Source organism: Symsagittifera roscoffensis, chromosome 2, assembly GCF_963678635.1.
Source record: "Symsagittifera roscoffensis chromosome 2, txSymRosc1.1, whole genome shotgun sequence".
Lineage (NCBI taxonomy): Eukaryota > Metazoa > Xenacoelomorpha > Acoela > Convolutidae > Symsagittifera > Symsagittifera roscoffensis.
In genome coordinates this window covers 6,331,632-6,344,908 of record NC_087063.1, presented here as the reverse complement: position 1 = coordinate 6,344,908, position 13,277 = coordinate 6,331,632, and positions in this window count along the sequence as shown.

Here is a 13,277-nt window from a genome sequence, read left to right as displayed (position 1 = left end):
AGGGAAACATTAGTGACCATGATTGACCGAACAATGATCTTAGGAATGGATCCAAGGTTTGGATTGTCCATTCTTAGTCCAAATTCCAAGCTTTTAAGAAATAAAATGATTTTAATATATTTTATTACAAAAACTTTTTATTTGACAATTTGACTGTTTTAAATCAATTTTAATAAAAGACTGGAGTAATGTTAACAAATGTGATACTCGTGACCTCTCTTCTAGATCCTGATTGATCATTTAAGTATTCATCAGATTTCAATTGAGCAAACTGATAATCAAAACGAATCTAACGAAATGATCAATTTCGACTTGAATGAATTGATGGACCTAGCTGAGGCATATCTAGGACCGGTGGTAGATGCGATCTATCGTCGGCTGACGGATTGAGACTTAGCTCTGGAGATTCCAGAGGTAGTCATGTTGCTGGTCGCCTTGAAGAACATCATAGGGCATGATAACCGTGGGGACCGCCCCACGGAAGTCTTTTTGATGGCCGCATATGGAGAACAAAGAGTACTAGACCGCCCAAACATGAGGGTAATGAGTTGGAGAAACGGGGCTCTCTCAGGGAGTGACTCGGCGAACGAGCCTGGAGTGAGAAGTTCCAGGACCTACCAAGCAGGACGACAAACCAGACCTTGAATATAAAATCTTGTCCGGGGAGTTCAAATGGAGGAGCAGAGCGCATAAAACTGATCCCGAAGAAGAAGCGTGCTCCGTGGCAGACTCTTCCGTTGATAACAACTCAAGGAATTCAGGAATCGACACCTACTCAGACAGGAACTCGAGCACGGGATTGGAATTGTCAGAGCTAGAGATCCACACATTACTAGTAGAGACTCGAGCAAGAGATCTGGACAGGGAGGTGTATCGAGACCCTGACAATGATCGCTACCTGATACCAAGCCAAAGAGTCTTTGACAACGCAGCGGATGATCTGGAATATTTAGCGGTATCGAAATGTTTGATGAGTTTGTTGCCGCAGAAAGAGGTAGTCAGGACTGATCTTCAACCGTTCAGACAAGAGACACAGCCATTGGCGAAGATTTGGTGCGTCAAGATGGAAGATGACACGCATCAGCCCAATGAGCTAATTAGTCAATTGAGGGTCGTGAAGACATACTTGACGGCGAGATACAGACTCTCGACCTACTATGAGCTTAAAGAAAAGACCGCATGACGAGCAACCTGAAGAGGTGGATCGAAAATGGAGCACCAGAAAAAGGTAACCTGGAGTAAGACAGTTACAGCATTCTGAGACAGTACTTTATGTAGATAGAGGGAAGGTTATATCTGAGCAAGGACGGAATTGTGGCTCGCAAGAGAAGAGAAGAAGACAAAACCCTGTACAAATATAACGCGATAGTGTTGCCGCAACTCTATCAGACAGAACTTTTATTCAGGTCGCATGATCAGATGGTATATCAGGGAATTGATAAAGTATACCAGAAGATTCTGAAGCGCTTTCAGTGGCCTGGAATGCAGAATGCAAGTGAGAAGTGGGTAACAGCATGTCTGTCATGTCAACAGGTCAAAGAACCAAGTAATGTGCGATTTCCTATCAGTCGACCCAGTCGTTGAACAGACAGTGCAGAAGTTGATAGAAAAAGCTGGACGACTTGTCGCCAACAGAAGTGCGCTAAGTTCCGGGGTGACTGCACCCTATGGAACAATTGACGACACGGGCAGAGTGGAGCTCTCCCAAGATTCGATAAGAGAACGTGTGTTTGATGTGCAGAAGAACAACCAGGTGAAGAACAACTTTACAGGAGTTCCCGATACGGATCCGAGAGCCTGCTTCACTAGATCGACTTGGAGTCCGGCAATAAATATGCAACAACCGCCGCTTTGAAAATCACATTTGATACTGGGGGACAGTTTGGTGAGAGTCCTCTAGAACCTGAGGACCTCCTGGATCACCACGGTTATGGCCTTTGGTGGTGCCACAATAGCGCAGCTGTATCGAATGGTGGAGCTAATGAACCCAGGAAAAATTCCTAACATAATGATCGTAGTAGGGACAAACAATGTGTCCAGAGGTTCAGATGAGGAAGAGGCCCAGTGGAAATCGATGATGGTGTGCCTATTTACTACTCTCTGGCAGAAGTTCAAATGAACGGTACTGACCGTCTGCACCGTACCAATGAGCACGAGAACACTGACACCGGCGGGAAGGAGACATAACGAAAGGGTTATCGGGTGGAATAACATAGTGAGAAATCTGGCGAGTCGTAATGCTGGACGGATGATTCTCATGGACATCGAACATGAGCTCAGAGCGATGAGGCCAGACTCAACACCGATGGAATCCACTTTGACCGCATAGAAGGACAAGGCTGGTTGAATCGACTCTTCCAGAAGCGACTGGATAAGTTGCAGGTCAAGCTCTTTGACACGGGAGCACTGAAGAAGGAACAAACCACGAATGAGCCGGCACTCTCAACCTTTGTACCCCCTAACCTAGAAACGCGTCTGGGATCAGTCCCAGCCGTGACCTAGATGCCGCAAAACTCCAGCGAGCCAGGGCAAAGGACAGATGTACTGGACCGACTGGTAGAAGCGCCAGTAAGAAGGACTATTCAACCACGTAGAAGGCTAGGACCTGTTAACTCGACAACGGACACATCGGGCACCTCGAGATTGGAAACTACGAAAACCAGCCGAGAAGAACGACGACCAGACAAAAGCTCTTTGATGTGGTCGAGGCTCATAACTTCCCCTTGGCATGTTTACAAGCCGGACCTGATGAAGCTGAATCTTCAGACGGTAAAGTTTGCAGCCGACGCCGTAAGGATGCTGATTGGAGCAAGGCTCTCCGTAAACGGACTATACTCAATTGCAGGTGTGGATTGGTTGATAGTAGCTGGCATTAACTTCAGTTCCACGAACGCCTCAAAACTTGCCGATTTAGAGGGACTGCCCTCGAACAACACAAGTGCGAGACCTTTGCAGGACGTGAGAATGAATCATAGTGAAGGAAATCGAGAAGAAAGACAAGGAAGATTCTTGACAACGAGAGCACCGATAGGACAGCATGTGAAAATGTTCAAACAAGTAAGAGCACCCCCATCTCACGTGAGAGAAAGGGCTTACCCAAAGCAGGTGAGTGAAGAAAGCGTTGTCGAGAGATATGGTGGGATGACGATATAGAATGAGGAAAGCAAATTTTTGGTAGTTGCGAACTCGGACTTCGCATATACCTCTAATTCCCTGTTTTGGCCGGTGGTTACAATGCTGGCAGCAATCGACCTGGACTTGATGCAGTCTGTATCAATGGCGAGTGGGGTACAACGACAAACAGATATAAACCCGATCACGATCGTTTTTGCCGGAATAAACGACTATTTACACAGAAGGGGTTTCCTGAGCAGACTCAGAGAGCCTAAAACGGCGGGAGACGCAGTATGGCCAGCCATAAAGGATATCCTCGAATCGGTGGGCGAGATAATGGATACGCTGAAAGAAGGGGTATTCCCGAAAATAACACCAAAAGCGGTGCTTGCACTATCTCCGGGATATTTACATCTCCCGGATGGATTGAAGTTCGCGAATGCGATGGTAGCGTTGCTCTCAGAAGGAAAATATGATGTGATCATATTTGCTCCGAACCGCGAAATAGAAGTGGAGAACCTAAGACCACTTAGGGCAGAATTACCTGCAGTATAGTCGGACATCTCAAATGCAATGTGAGGATTCAAGGACCATTCCTTACACATGCTCGTGTTAGATGAAGTATTGGAGTTGGAACTGTCCAACTTCAGCCGACAGCTCAAACTGAAACGTGAAATCAACGATGACCATCGAGTGATAGTGGCGATGTCCAACGCTTGTGGTTCCGAGGAATGGAGATAAAAGAAGGAGAAAGAAGAAAGAACCCATAAGAGAGACAAGAGCTCACTTGGAAGCGATTGTTTTGCAAACGAAGCCAGAGACCAACAAGTGGCTTCACTTGACCACTCGGATAGCCGCATTGGGAACGGACGCTTTCGATCGAGGCCCAGCGATGATCATGAAGGTTCACGCCTACCTGGTGAAAGAGTTGATCCTGGCCGAAAATGCAGAAGAAAAGTCAGTCGAGTTTGTGAACTGAATGGGTCAAAATACCCTTGAAGCTTTCTGGACGCAGAATGTAAAAAGAGAAGAAAGCTTTGACAGGACGGATAGTATGCTGGAGGGGTTGGGAGCAGGATGCACCGCGTCCTTCCTGATAAAAGTCTCCCTTCGTTCTCTCGATACTTGATCAGGGATTTCCTCCAAGTGTTCACAGAGTTGTCAACCGTGGAAATAATAGCCTTGTTCGTGACATTTGGAGCTGAGAATTTTGTATGAGGACCAGTGGTATTGCTCACTGAGGGAGTGCAGAGTTTTCTGTCAGATGGACTCCTGACGTTCAATGCGATTACACACGGCAACGTGGGAGGATTAATGAATCTGACCCGCTACCCTGAACAGATGAGAGAAAACGTAGAAAAAAAATGGACACACTTTTATCCAGTATCTCCTGCAGCAGAATCGCTTTGGAACAGGAGAAGACGAGACGATTGAGAAGGAAGAAGATGTTCGACGTCATGCTGGGGGCATTCCCTTGTTAACTGATCTGAGCCTGGCTATGAGGATCAACACCTTAGTGTGATCAGAGGAGGCACGGAGTTTGTGACGGTGATATACGGACCTGCGTTCACTGACGTTAAGTTGGAGGCATACAGGATGTCGGTGCTGCACCTGAACCTCATCTCAGCAGTGGACGGAAGTGCATTTAATTTGTGTGAACAGCACGCATTGCGAGAGATCATGAGTGAAGATTTGTTGTTCGCAAAAAATATCGGAGCCAGAAATGACTGTCATAAATTTTGACGATGGTTTCCGTGATCGTATGGGAGAAGTGGATAGAGGACATATCGAATTGTTCCCAAGGCTCTGGAATTTAGGGTCCTACGATAAGACGAACGGCGAAGTTACGATGGCCTCGTATCACATAGTGAGAGAAGAAACGAAAGGCTGGGGTGACTTCAAGAAACTGCCAGAAGAAATCCCTGAGTTTCCCTTGATTAGAAGGATGTTGCTCGGATCAGTCTCCGCAGTGTAAACCCCAAGGTTGAGAGATTTTGAAACCAACGAAAGGAGGGTGGCAAAAATCTCCGAGATGATGGACCGGGCTTAGTGGGCAGAAACGCTGCCGTGCTGCAGTGTAAGCAGTTTGTCTACACGGATGAGACAACGAGGAGACGGATGAGTAATGCAGCCACTCCAAACCCCGGACGATTTGACGAAGAATGGGCAAAATTGAACCTGGCGCCAATAGTCATGTGAGGCAGGGCGGACTTGTAAGAAGCCTCACTGATCTTGACGAGTGTAAAACCGGAGTATTTGGTGAGTGGGAAAATACACACTAGAACTGTACTGGCACCCTTCGGCTGCGAAGAAATCAAAGTGATGCTCGGAGAGGAAGAAGATCGATCAGCTGGCAGACTAGTTGTACCGAAGTTTCCAGACGAAACAAGGAATGATGAGCAAGGCCCTTCAATTTCATGAAAAAATCAGAAGCGAGACAATGATCAGAGAGGAAACCGTCGATCGGAAGAACCTATGCACCAGGATCCCGATCAAGCCGAGAAACAGGACGACAAGGCCTCGACAGGCGGGATGTCCAGCCTGGACTTCAACTCCCTTAGCAATTTTGAGAATGGCTCAGAGACGTTAGAAGGAACGACTGAGCCGGAAGAGGAGGGGACTTCTACGATGGAGCCTCCGTCGGATTTCATAGAAATAAACCGAAATTTGTTGGAGAGCAGCTCTCCGAGCAAGGCTGAAAATGCCGAAAAGAAACTTTTAATAGAGTCTCCGAGGAGAAGAAGAACAGAAGGCACTGCCAGAGTACCTTTCTTGGGAGCGCTGCCCAAAGAAGAATGGAAAGTCTACCACAGAGACCACTAGAATAGGACGGGATGTAATATGGACAGAGTTGCCTTCATGGAAGAGGTCTGGACGGTAGTTCAGTGCTACGGGACCCAGTCTATGTTGAAAACAGGTCTCAACAGACCACTGATGCGGGAAATGCTCGACAAGCTGGATGAGTAAGAAGTGAGGTTGAGCGAGTTATTAATCGACTGGGCCACTGACGAAAGTGATGCAAATTCTCCCTTAAAGGTAAAACCGCATGGAGGCAATGATGAAGTAGTGTATCTGTCAAGAACCCGAAAAGGAACGATGCGATCGAAAATGATAAAAGACAAAATCAACGACATGAAAACGAAAGTTGGCAGTAAAGTGACTTTGAGGAAGACCGGAAAAGCGAAAGTGGATTCAGAAATCTCGATAAAGGCTGTCAACTCAGCCAAGCGGAAGCGTTTCGAAGAAGCCATGGACATGGGAGAGGGCGATGACCGATTACCTGGCACGGACAGGACGTTGACTGACGTAACGATGGTGCCACCCATTCTCATGGCGGGCCTAAGATCAGCCAGTTATAAAACCAAGAGGAGTGACGGCACTCTGTCTGGAGCGAGACTAGAAATGGAAATACTGAGTCAATGTGGACAAAGTAATCTACAAACTTTCAAGCCGTCCAGCATGAACCATGGAAAGGGAAGCGTCGTAGGACAGCTAATCCTAGTGGAGTATAACCGATTGACAGTGTCAGAATCCGTTTCGATTGTGTTGAACCCGCTGATGGATACATGGAGATGGTGGAGTACAGAAATTCAGCTAGAGGACACTTATTCGCTCTAGATAACAAAGGCGCCATGGACGTTTACCTGGAGACGATGATACAAGGCACGACCATAAAGCAGAAGGCATACGGAACGTTGTTCTCCTCTGAAATGCACACGGAAACGATAGACCAGTTAGTGAGCCTACCATGGAGAGCGGTGGTGTTACGGAACTTTGATGGAGAAATGAGAACCACTCCGAAAATACACGATCTGATAGCGATACCCTATGCGAGAACGGAAATGCAACTTAGATTTGCTTGGTGCATGATTGGATTGACACGGGCCGAATATGAATCAGAAGAAAGAAAAAGATCGTAAGAAGAGAAGGTATGCTTGATGACGAATATGAGAGATCTAATGGCTCAAGAGGGAGCGGCAGTGGCGTGCGCGAAGCGGAGAGACGCTCTCTGTTACATTCGATTTATGCAAGAACAAATATCAGTGCCGGCATTGAACACTTGTGTCAAGTTGCTAAAAAAAGGCGATGAAAAAGCAAAAACCTTGCTCTTGCTAGCACTCTTGGACATACATCAGAGTAAATCAATGCGAGTGAACATGAAGGAGCCTGGGGAACTGGAACATTTGAAGAAGATAGACAAATGAGGAGATTCTCGAAAAAGGAGCTGAGGCTCACAAAAGAATCCATAGGAGCACTACCGAAGTCCAGTGATTATGTCGGACCGATCAGGAAGAAATCGTACAGTTACGTATCCAGGATCGTAGGGGTGGCATACAACCCTTTCTTTAATGAAGATATACGCGATTGTTTCTTCGACTACGAGCATGCAGCGTTACTAAGATTCTGGCTGTCTAGAATTGTGACGGTAAGGAGCGCTGCTAATCATCAGGCTAAACTGGGACTTGTGTTGAAAGAAAACGTGACTGCACCTTCAGTGCCAAAATCTGACAACCGAGTAGAATTTGGATTGGGATTCTCGGACGAACTGCTGAAAACAAGTCTAATGGTGGTGTGGTAACTGATGAAACCATCATGGTGTCCGAGTCCTAAAGCCGATTCAATATTCAGTGCGACACAGGATGTGCAGAGGGAATTGAATTCAGACTGTAACTTGTGTGACCTGAACAAAATTTACAATTTGATGACGACTGCCTCTAAGAGCAACGGAGAATACAAGGTGGAGTTGCCTGGCTGGGGACCAAAGGACTTGGTTAAACCTGTTAGCTGTCTGGTGAAAGTCTGTGGACTCGAAGGTCACATCTGTGGAGGTCTGAATTAAGTGAAGACTCTTGCGAGAAAACACAAGCAATTAACGATATTTTTCGGGAACAATGTAATGAAAGCAAAAACGGAAACGAAATTGATTGCAGATTGCCACGAAGGATTTGAGGTGAATCCAAGATTCTACAGCATGCTTGGTTCTTTAGAGTCACTACTGAATCTAGAACAAAAGCATGAGATGGGGGATTTTTGCAAGCATGAGATTTCCGGGAGTTTGCAAACTGAGCAAAAGTATATTGGAAAGTGGAGGGAAGCGATCGAGGCGGAAATGAACATCCGGCACAATGAAACCTATCACACACCGTCGTGAGCGCGATATCTAGTTGGATCGACATTAGCTCCAATGTGCAAAAGCAGATACCCAGTGCATTTCGAAGCAGTGGATGTGAAGAGTACGAGGACGATCGTGGATCAAGCCTTCTCAGTGCCGAAATGCGTAAGATTAGCAAGGATGTCAGAAAAAACTTACGAGTTACTATGCAAGATGTTCTCAGGAGTTCCAGAAAGAACCAAGGAAGAATTAGAACCGATACTGGGAAAGAAGTTCATGGGATACGTCAGTGTGAACTTCAGTGATTTTGAAAGACAGAAACAAAAAGGATCAACAGCAACGGATTACAATGCAGTAGACCAGACTGATGAAATCCACCAAGTGATGATGGAATTAGAACCACTACTGGAAGCGTTGGAAAAGCGTAATTAGAGGAGCATCATGCTTACACATGATGAGTTTTCCTGCCATTGCTTGCTACAAACATGGTGGCATCCCGGGCGTAGTAATCTGGCGTTGATCTGGGACTGTGGAGAGCTGCTCTCCATGGATTTAGGAGATTCATCACAGCCCATAATGATAGTGGAAGTTATGATAGCGATACGATGGCTGGAAGCTCATGTGAAAGAGAACAATCGACAACAAACGCCTACGAAAGAACAATTACAGGAGTTGGATTGTCTGAAAAATTTAACTCTTTTCGAGACAACATGCAAAATCTTGAAGATTCCGATAGAAGTGAAAACAATTTGGGCCAGAAAACGACTGATGGCATGGTTTAGAGCCAACATGACTGCTTGGTTGTACGAATATGCCAAAAAGCATATGTCGAGGCACAGCAGAGTGTACAGTGCGTATCAGCTAGACTTTGGAGCGAGAGCATACAAGCGAGCTTTTGTAACTCATCGGAATGCACTGACTACTGAGGTAAAGAGGACTTCGAGAACAAGTGAATGTGACGGAGAGAAATAGAAGAAATTTTGAAGGAAGACCTGGAGAGAAACGTGACGTTGTGCCTCCACAACAGCTTCTGGCTAAACAGGGAAACTGAAGTTGATCCTCCACCTTGTTACAAACAAAGAGTAGAAGAGCAGATGTTGGAGATCTGCCTCCAACAGCGTCAGATTAGCCACTGATGTGTTGCAAGACACATAAACTGAAAGCGCAGAGTCAGTATTACTGGAGGAGGAGATGGAACAATGACAAACAGCCGAAAAACAAGATGCAAAAAGAAGAAAAATTAGAAGAATTTAGAAGTTTTAGAACTTCTAAACGACGAAAACAAAGAAATGAGTATTGAAGGAGAAGATGTTAAAAACTCAGAATTGTGTTATGTGTCAAAACCTCAAATGAGAAACAAAGCAACTAAGTTTGCCATTGAAACTGAAAAGAAAACTTTTAGTTTAATTTTGAAGATTAAAGATTTTGTTGCATTTATAATTTTGCCTTGTGATTTTAGTTTGTGGCTTTAGAGACACTGACTATTTATTTAGAGAGGCTTGAGTGGAGAGTATGTTAAGTATTCTAACCTGCATGACTGCTCTTAATCAACTAAGATGACTGATCACTTTGTGGTGATATGAAAGGCTTGAGTAATCTCTTGAAGAGGCAGATTATCTCATTGTTCCTTCTAAACACCGAGTTTCTTAATTTAATTATTCAGGACCAATGAGAACTAAATTTTCGCTCGAAGGCAAGAAGAATAGTACGATAATTTTAGCGTGTTGGTTGGCAGGACTGTCCTGCGTCCCAACGCTTTTTAAACCTAGGAGAAAAACTTTTAAATCGGGACATTGACGTTAGAAGTCAGAAAAAATGTTTTATCCTAAGTCATATCCTCGAAAGTGCTGATTAGTGAAAGAGTTTGGAAGAATATAAGAGTTTGTAATCTGCAGTGAGTCGATGTGATGTCGATAAAAGTGATTTGATGCATTTTGTAAATTCTGTTCGATGGCACTGTACCATATTGATGAAGACTACGAGACTCAATGAGGAAAATGACTGGGCTGTCCGGGGAGTATGTGACAATCGACCAGAATGTACCAAAATGCAAGTTTGTATTCGAGTTTTTATTGATACATCTGATGGTTTTTATGAAATTAGTGGTGTTAATCGTCCATTTTAACAAACAAAAAATGGTTAGTTTGAACATGCTTGTGAATTTTTTGAAATTTCGTTCTGAGCGTGAAAGACGCAAAACCAGTTTCGCAAACAATGAAACTGTGAAATATCACAACAACAGAATTCGTGGAGAAAAACAGTGAACTGATCGAGATTGAAGAAAAACAACTTTCAGAAGATCATTCCGAGTTGTAAAGATTGTGAGGATGCAATCGTTACCACACGAGTCCCTAGAACCAGGAAGGGCATTGGGATGACGTGTTCAGCCTTCTGGGAGGAAACAGGAAGGTTATTTGCCCGGCTTCCAGAATCCGGAGGGGTCTCGGGAGAAAACTGTAACTCTCTGTTTTATAAACTTTTAATTCCTGACAATGTCCTGAGTTGAATTCAATTAACACCAAATTCGTTTTTAGAATATGAGAAGCTAGGAGTTGAGGTAAAGGGTTGATCAATCTTCGATGGAGATGATGATTTTATCTACTGAACAAAAACTATAGCAATATTGTAAATATGTAATAGCCTTGTTTTTAGTAGTGACCATGTGGTCTGGGGATACTAAGACCCAGCCATGAGCTCTTTATTTTGCATGTAATTAAGGTAATAAGAGCGTTCTGATCGAAGCCGGAAACAGTAACGTTTTTGTTGACCCGATGTTAGAAAGACCACCAAATGAACTGGCTTTGGCAGAGACGGTGAAAAGCCGTGACATTCAACCAGAATGCACCAAAATGCAGTTTCATCAGATTCGAGTTTTTAGCAGCGGACCTTCCGAATTGGCGATTTTGAAGGAATAAGAGCGTTATTCGAACGATTGGAAAAATCGTGAAGGCTGAAGGATGCTGAAATTCCTAAATTTTAAAAATTCGATTTGATGACGTAACAATTCAAGGAAACGTCAAAAACGGCCATTTTGATAAGAAAACCGGAGAAAAATCCGAGTTGCAACTAATGTGTCGCTACAATAGTTGCAAGGCCGTTGCGAACAACGGTGAAGGGTGGAAGACAGTCTTCCGGAAGGAAGATAAGAGCCTTATTTCCCCGGATTCAGGAATCCGGAGGGGTCTCGGGACTGGAACTTTTATTAACTTATATAAACTTTTAGCTTCCCTGTCATGTCTTGAGTTGAATTTAATTAACATCTGAATTCATTTTGCTAGGATGAGAAGCTAGGAGCTGGGGGAAAGGGTTGATCCATCTTCGATGGAGATGATGATTTTTATCTACTGAACAAAAACAATAATAACTCAATAAGTAGTAGTAGCCCTGATTTTAGGAGTGACCTCGTGGTCTGGGGATACTGAGACCCAGCCATGAGCTCACTATTCCTGCATGTAATCTAGTTAATTTGAGTGTATCGACCGAAGCCGAAAACAGTAACGTTTTTGTCGACCCGATGTTAGAAAGACCACCGAAAGTACTGGCTTGGTAGAGACGGTTAAAAGCATGTAAAGCTCTGTTTAGACGTTGGCCAGTCGTCTTAGGACTTAGTTTTATTTTCCGTTGATATGTATCTTCCGGGCGAATGTTACAAGCATATAGAGCTGTGTTTGGACCCTAGCCAGTCGTTTTAGAACCTAGCTTTATTTTCCGTCGATATGTTCTTCCGGGCGAATGTTAATTTTCAGAGCATGAGTAGCTAGAAAGAGGAATGGGTCAACCCCTCTCAAATGGATTTAGTATACAACTGTTACTAAAAAAAATAATTTTTAATGGTTTTCGAGCCGTGTTTTTAATGTTGATCACGTAGTCTGGGGATCCACGAAAGCATGCCACGAAAGCTGATCAAAAGTCGTTTGACTGATAGCCTAAAAATGGTAACTTTTTACTAAACCCTGAACAGAGCAGAAAATCAACTGGCTAGGTCTGGACGGTGAAAAACGGGTAGAATTCAGGTAACTGACGCCGGCCAGTCGTCAATAGGTGCTTTTTCTATGCTCTGTCACTATGTAGTATTTGGGCGATTGTTACATATTAAAAATTGTGAAGCAACCCTAGAATTAGTGTAAACAATTTAAGTTTGACTCTAAGGAAGTTTCAAAATAAACAAGATCAGATCAAGGAGAATTTTTATTCCCAGGACCACTGGGCAGCTTGGGCTGTCCACGTTCCCAATCAAATATCACTCTCGTCCAGTCAGCTGCACTTCTTTTCTTGAATTCTCGATCCTCTATCAGGAACAAGACAACTCTACTCACACCGAAGATCCTGGTTATATTGCGAATGAAATTTAACTCGTGTTTTCTATCGACTTTCCAGCAATTATCAATCGAGTCTTCTGATCTAATTTAGTACATATTTTCAGTTGTCGCGAGAAACCTGAGCATGACAGGCTCAATTCGAAATTTTGAAAAATTACCTTTTTTATCCCAAAACAGGCAAAACTTCCAGATATGACCGACATCGGAACTGAAAGCCTTATATTAGGTTTTATATATTGAATGTCCTTTTGCATTTCCTCATTTGATGCCCTGACGCTGTCGATCTGATCGTTGTATGTGTTTTGCGCCGACAAAATAGAATTCACTTGGTTCACAAAACTGTCACAAAACCAGCGGATCCCCCTTCACTTTTCCAAGATATTTCATCGCTTCTGCAGGAATATCAGTGCAATTCTGGTAAATCCAGTGCTCACATATGTCACATTGAATAGTCTCATCGTTCTCTTTTGCAGCTTCCACAAGCTTCCACTGTGGCAGCTTCCACAAGGAGTTTGAGTGGTATAACGGTCCTAGGAATGGAACCAGGAATAACGGTAAAATGGCAAATGGCGCACAGTGACATGAAAATTATTGTCATTTTAGGAAAATTTGTTGCTAAACTTAATTAAAAAGTAAAGTGTGTAAAAGTCGCCTACTTCGGTCACATATGAGGCTTAAGAAAAATAGGCCCTATAACCATTGGCTCAAGAGTCAGGGACACTATCTCTTGT